Here is a 7,898-nt window from a genome sequence, read left to right as displayed (position 1 = left end):
TCAAACCAAGCAGGACAAAGTCGCGGGCAGAAGCTAATAAAGGATAAGTGCAGTTCATGCAGAAAAAAAGTATTAAATGCAGTAAAACTATAATAAGCCGCATTCAAGTACTAATTCACAGAAGGTGAATTAATTCGACTTAGTGCTCATTTGAATAAGCGGAGCTGTGGACAGATATAGACCCATTTCAGTAGAAACATATTATCTTATACCTTTAAACGAGTAATTCTTGTATATACGCGTATGTATATACAAGAATTGCTTATATTCATATTGTATTTCATCATATTTCGGGGATCTCTAAAACGGCTCTAACGATTTCGATGACAATTGCTATATGGCGGTTTTCGGGGGCAAAAAATCTATCTAGCTAGGTCTTATCTCTGGAAAACGCGCATTTTTGAGTTTCCCAGATATTGGTCTCAATATGAAGTAGATATGTAAAGCAATGGGTGGTCTAATATAACTCATTGGTGACTATAAAGATTTCGAAATCTTGAAACTTTTTGTGGCATGTACTGTGGAGATTTTGACGTTGAAGTCTTAATCTTTGACAGGGTTCGATGAGGATATTTGAATAATAATAAAAAAAATAATGGAGTGCCGGCGATAATGTATCGAGTTATTTTGAGAATCAAAAGTTAACTTACGTTAAGTACCTAATGCCTTTGTTTTTTTTCCTGCAGTACAAATTTTGAAATACAAAAAAAAACATGTGTAAGTATATATTTTATGCTATTTGTCCCGTCGTTATATCCGATAAGGTGATACTAGGGTCAATTGCCAGAAGGTAAGCAATAAAAGAATGTAAATCTACCCATGTACAAATACTTATATGGAATCTTAACTCAGAAGCCGTGCCTGTCTACCTAAAACAATTGAATAGGCAACATATATGGCGACTCCTAAAGCCACTACTTAAATGTGTATGGACGTACAAGGCAAATCCCATACCCGTACTGCAAAAGAACAACTTCCTTTATAAGCAAAAAGGTGTTTCTTTTATGATCACCATTTTACGACACGGCGCGCGAACCTCTCACAGGCGTATTTGAATGAGTGGTGCAAGTTATAAGCGGGTGAGTAGCGATTTAATAAGCTGAAGCGGAATTGTCTTATGTAAGTTAGTGTTAAATTAAGCACCTACGAAGAATACAGGAGCGGAAAATAATCATAATCATGAAAATCTAGAGATTTCATGTATAAACAAGTGACATTCAATAACTTCAAGGCCCGTTAACATGGTTACAGATTTTCCTACAACTTTGGGGTGAATCATCGTATTACCTAAGCGATTTATACTGTCTAATGCGAAACACAAAGACTTCTTCAATTGTGTCTTATAATGCGTAAACATTTTGCAAGGACAGCATCTGCTCGTAGTACCTTTTACATTTCATTAAGTACATCATCGAAAGGGTCTTCAGCTTCGTGAACGCCTCCGAAGTGTCCGAAATACTATTATTTCGTCTACAGAAACGCATGAAAAGCAAGAAATTCGAAAACGCTTCTGCTATTAAATTACGCCATAACCCCAGAGGCCATTCCGACAGCTACTTGGGTGTTTATGCAAAGCGTTCGCCGCCAAATGAGAAATAATAAAAATAATTTTACGAGTGAATGTCGTTTCGATATTTCAATCCGGTCGAATTGAGGTGAAAGCACTAAAAACGGAGCGGTGGCAATCAATTATCAATAGCATTCGTGCAGTGTGAATAATCCGCGATGTGCGGTCCGAATGGATTAGCTCGAATAGACACGAAAAAGTAGCTGAGAACCATTTGGCAGCCGACAAGTGCGCTCTACTACCAGCAACACTTGTAACTCACCTTTGATGGATCTTATGTCTTCGCGATACGGTCTACGAATTGTCATTTATCATTGGCCACAGCATCTTGACAGATGATTGTTGCAGCGACAGTTTATTATGAAGAAGAGGTCTGTGCGCCGTCGGAGATCGGAGGTGCGGCACATCTCTTCCTGTGGCTGTAAAGTCCAATCGCAGCACGACACTTTCTGCCACAAAGATCGCAGGTGAAACGCGAGTCTGTTGGTGGTTCCTGTGCAGCCCGGAGTCTTTTCTGCTTCAAATCATCAAGCCAGACTTCGTCATGCTTCGCTACGCCATCACGTAGAAGGTTACGCCAAGTAGCGGATCAGACTAAGCTTCAAAAGTGTCTACCGTTCTCTAATAGCTTAACAAAGAAAGACATGTCTCTATTATGCAGAACAATTAGATTGAACAAATACTGTGCAACGCTAACTGTAGAGATATATGTATCTCTACTTGGAAGAGTACCTATTCTAGGGTGGTTGCGTTGCTTTTAGTTCGTAAATTAATTTTGAACGAGAACTGTAGATAATGATAACTACCTGTTTGGAAATGTATCAGTGTGACAGATACTTTTGACGCGTTGTTTCATTCGCTATTTAATGTTGACTGTACTAGCACGAACGGTTACCAAGTGTAAGTACTTACGTTCTTTTGTGATTGACTGTCGTATTTCTTTTAGCTACTTTTTACGCCAGTAATACCAGCACCATTGTTGTTTTATTATATATTCTACAGAATATTTATGTAGGTTTGATATTGTGAAAACGATAACTGAGAATGATTTCGGCTCGACATGAAAAGGGTAGACGAGGAAGTACGATTGCCTACGTCAAGCAGGAACGGCTACCAACGACCTATAACTACTCGTAATGGCCGACACTGATATCACTCACACCTCACACCTTAAGCTGTTACTGGCCCCAGGTGAGGCCAAACAGTATTATTAATCATGATAAAAAAAACAAATGCAATGGCTGTACAGATGCAGTGCATAATTGTTTTTCATCGTATTTTCTCGGAAACGTCCGTATTTGTCATGCTACTTCAGTCAACCTCGGTACTTTTTATATCAAAACTGTCTGAAATAGCAAGTTCGTACGTTTCATATTTTATATATCTTTTTTCAACGAGATGGAGCGACGACCTGGTGAAGGTCGCGGGAATTCGGTGGTTGCGAGCGGCACAGGATCGGTCGGAGTGGCGAGCCTTGGGGGAGGCCTATGTCCAGCAGTGGACGTCTATCGGCTGACATGATGATGATGATGATGATGATATCTTTATTGCGTCCATGTTCATTTTACATAGGATGGTATTGAAACATTATAAAGTCGGTACATGGTACCCTGTTAGGGCATGGCAATATAATCTTAATACTAATGGTGACTATTTACAAATAATACTAGACTTGATGTAACATAATTTCAGAATACATTGCAAAATTTCATTGTAATAAATTATATAAATCCTGTATAAATCTTAATTTAATGGGATAGGGATTTATGTGGCATTACTTATTTTATAATTGTACAATTCATCATTATAAATTACATGTATAATAAAATAAAAAAAATTAAAATGTTTGCGAAGGATTATGTCCTATTGATACCAATTTGGCAAAGCGTCATCATTTAAATATTCTTGAATAGTATAATAACATTTCTCTTGAAGTAGTTTATTTAAATTACCTTTAAATGCTTTGTCGTTTGTTTCATGTAAAAGTTGTTGGGGCAGCTTGTTTGCTATTGTAACACATCTCATCGTTTTCGTGAAAATACGATGTAAAATTATTATGCACTACATCTGTATTCATAAACATCTGTCAAATTTAACAAACCGTTGATAATCGTGTGATCCTATCCGTCATTTTGACATTTCTGTTTGTTAGAAACAGACAAAATTTAACAGAGGTTTGTAAGAAGTTTTTTGAATAAGGGATTAAGTTATTTGAGCTCGATTTCGATCGTCACTCCGTTTCCATTTGGAGACGTTTGGAAGTATTTAGGTAAATTTGTTTATAAAAAACTTAATTAAGATCGGAAAGATACTAAATATCTGTTAATCGAACCTAAAAATAATCCCAGTCTACCTACTTAACAACTTCATGTAAATAGTTATCATAAGTGAAACTATTTGGCTTTCTCTTAGGTGTTACAAATCGTTTTGCACTTTGCGTGCTTTTGTGATTGCCACAATTTTTGTACTAATCCATTTTTTTAATGCATATAGCTAAAGATTCTGTTTTTTTAGGGTTCCGTACCCCTTTGGGTTTTTACCCTTTGGCAAAAACGGGATCCTATTACTAAGACTCCGCTGTCTTTCTGTCCGTCTGTCACCAGGTTGTATCTCATGAACCGTGATAGCTAGACAGTAATAAATAAAATATTCACAGATGATGTGTTTCTGTTGTCGCTATAAGAACAAATACTAAAAACAGAATAAAATACATATTTGGCCCATAAATATTTGTGGGGCTCCCATACAACAATCGTGTTTTTTTACGTAATGGTACGGAACCCTTCGTGCGCGAGTCCGACTCGTAAGTACGAGCCAAGTGGCCGGTTTTTTGTATATCATGTAGGAAGCAAACGAGCGGATGAATCGCCTGATGGTAAGCAATGACGCCTACAACATCAGAGGGCTGCAGTGCCTTTAAGATGGGAGTACGCCATAATGAGATAAGGGATCATTGAATAGAAGTTAACACCTTGTTTATCGCAAAAGCATGAAAACAAAGTTATAAATATAACCGTTTTTTGCCTGTACCTACATCATTTCTATTCCACATGTATTCCTAACACAATGCATGATTCCAGTGTAACTCAACCGCACGCCGTGTCACCAACTCGCCCGCTCAAAGGTTTCCGAATAATCGTAAATCTGCCACGTGCTCAGACTCCACAACAACAGTTACAAAATAACCACACACTTTACAACTTTATCGCTGTAACAGTTTCTACTATCCGTCAAGAGACTACGTGTAAAGTTGAACTGCGACAAAGTCCTAAAGCAAATGGAAACTTCGAGGTGACTCGCTCGCGATTCAGTTTTGGCTGGGAAACCCTGTATAGGTAATCAAAACCAACATTATACGTGATGTGGAAACATAAAGGTGTACCTATGGTAAACATATGAGACATAGCGCAGATTACTTCACAGGAACAGGACAGATATGCCAAGTTCGTAGTAAGTAGTAGTCAAATAAGAGAGACCTCACACTAACTAGCGTATTTTGAGCGTCAGCGTCTAGTCAGCGCTATGGAAAATGGTGTAGCTAACTAGCTACGCAGTTGCGCCAACGTTGCGTCGCGCAGCAGCCACAGGGTTGACTAGACGTCAATGCTCGGGAGACGCTAATAATGTGGAGGTGGCACTTAGCTTATGGTCGACAATGAGCATGTAACAGACCCGGGTATGTCCTTAAACTACGTTCGGACCCGGGTATGTCCTTAAACTACGTCCGAAGGAGAGGTATGGTCACTGTAAATGACATCTCGCTTTGTGTGGAAGGGCACAGTGGATGTCATTACAGATCTAGAGCAGAGTCCAACTGGGGAAGTACCTCCACCTTACAGAAAACCGCAGCCAAATATACCAAATAGACCCTATACTCATAGTGTTGTGTTCCTGCCGGTGAGTAAGGTTGCCAGAGCTCAGCGAGGGTGCGGAGTGTTAGGGTCGGCAACGCGCATGTAACTCCTCTGTAGTTGCAGGCGTACATAGGCTACGGAGGCTGCTTAACATCAGGCGGGCCGTATGCTTGTTTGCCACCGACGTAGTATAAAAAGGTGCCAACTCCATGGTTACGGTGACCATCATTAAGTTAGCTACGGTTACCATCAGGTCGTATGCTTGTATGCTAAGATTCTTATTTAATGTTGTCGTGGTAAATCTTATTTGCCATAATGCTAGTTATACCAATTGTCATTTGTACATAATCAAATGTTACTCGTATTAAATGTTGATTAGGTAGGTACATACCTAATGCCGAAAGCTGAAATGACTTGGTGTGCACAGCGAGTTAAAATACGATTTTTCATGTTAAATTTATAAAAATACGGAAGTATTTTACTAGAACTGTAAGTACTTTAGTAGTTACTAGTTAGTGGGTCAAGGTGCGTGCAGTTAGAATGTTTCAAATCATCAAGAGTAGCATATCTTATATATTATGTAATCTGTGTGATACCGGTGAGAAGAACGAATGGCAAAAAAGGGATCAGAACTGCTCGGGGCTTTTTGTAATTCGTTTTTGAGTTATGATGGGAATTGTAAGAAAGGATGAGTTGAGCTTTTTCGTAATTATTGCTTTTAAAATAAAAGTATGTACTGATCTACGTTTGTATGCGTAAATAATGTTTAGTTCCTATAGGTACAGTTAAAAGTATTAAATATCCCTATTGTGTAGTTTAAACATTACAGTACAAATTTAAATTAGGCAGATATTATGTAAATAACAATACTCTTTATTGCACGCAGTTTAAAATTGGTACATGTACAGAAACATAAACAAAGACCATTATTAAAACAATTACACATACTACCTAAGTCTAGAGTAATGTATAAAATAGATACAGAGATTCTATGTTTATAGATTAATTTAAGTTTACCGAAAATCACAACTAAGCATCTAATATATGGCAAAAGCGGATCGGACCGCGCGATATCACCAACTATTACATAAACCCTTCGGTTTCCAATAGTGGCATGCTTGTAAAATGTTGTATTCATATTTTAAGTGAATAAATAAAATAATAAAAGGTGCATTGGGGTAAATCTGGTAATAAGGTAATTTGGTAAGATTACGAAATTCTACCAAAAATTTCGTACTATAGCAACATTTGGCAAGAAGCAACGCTTACCAAGCCGCCTTGATCGTTGCTTATTTTTGTGTAGTAGAAACTTGAAATTCTCTATAACGAATTTGTCTCAGCTAGCTTCAAAATTGCATGGACACATTAATAATGAATCTTATCTAACACGCACGTACAAAACACGTGCAAGCTACGTAAAGATTGTGAACAATGACAGTTACTTAACAAAAATAGGATCTTTACTGTTAGAAGTATTAGAACAAATTAAATTATTTACAGAAAATACTTCAATTTGTTTTTATTTGTTTTGTTTAAAGGATCTTTGTTTCTCATCGGTCAACAAATTAGGGGCGGATCAAGTCCAAAATCAACGCTTGCAAGCGATTCTGTTTTAACTGGTCTACTCTGGCTTGGGCCGATAGTACTTTTACTACAGAGTGTGAATGATATTACCTACTGTTTATTAGTAAATACAAGTCTTTGCTCGTAATAAATATCCAATCATTCATGTACTCCCAAAGATCATTAAAGTTACGACTCGATAGTTGGCAGTAGTGTGTTGATATTAACTCTGAGGTTGATGTTGCGTAGAAAGCTTTATGATTCTGTGAGTCAGATGTGGACATGAATCAATTCAACGCCCTGTGCATACTTATACTTATTGGCTGTGTGTTTTCTGGGACAGTTACAAAAAGTTGTGTCGCGATTTAGTTTGAATATTTCAAATATAGTTTTAAAAGTTTACCCCTGCAGAAAATTTCACTACTTACACATTCTAACCCAATTTATAACTGGCTTAGCAAGGGATCCATATATGATTTCTCAATGCATGTATTATCTAACTTAGTCTTGGTCCTACTCGAACTCATTGTTCGCCTACTCGAACGTCTCTGTTATACAATTCGGTTAAAGGTCTGCAAAGTAAAGTAAGCTTATTTGCTGGTAGGCTTACAGATCTTTAACAGATTCACTGCCAGCGACCCTAGGCGCCAACGAACAGAGAAGGACATTTCTCCTCTAATACTTCAAAACATTAATTTGTTTGAAAACAGCAGTCTTGGAAATCTAACTGGGAAATCTGCTATTATCCGTAATGGGCTAATGGCCCAGATTAAATTCCCCCAACATCTGTACTACATCTTAGACAAAATCACAATTATTAGAGGGTCAATCATACTCATGTGGGGATATAGTCGTAAAACTTTATCGACGTTTTCCTAGAAACTTAGGCGGGCTGGGACTGAGCCGCCGCGAAA

This window comes from Cydia strobilella, chromosome 13, assembly GCF_947568885.1.
Source record: "Cydia strobilella chromosome 13, ilCydStro3.1, whole genome shotgun sequence".
Classification (NCBI taxonomy): Eukaryota; Metazoa; Arthropoda; class Insecta; order Lepidoptera; family Tortricidae; genus Cydia; species Cydia strobilella.
This window is presented reverse-complemented; position numbering follows the sequence as displayed.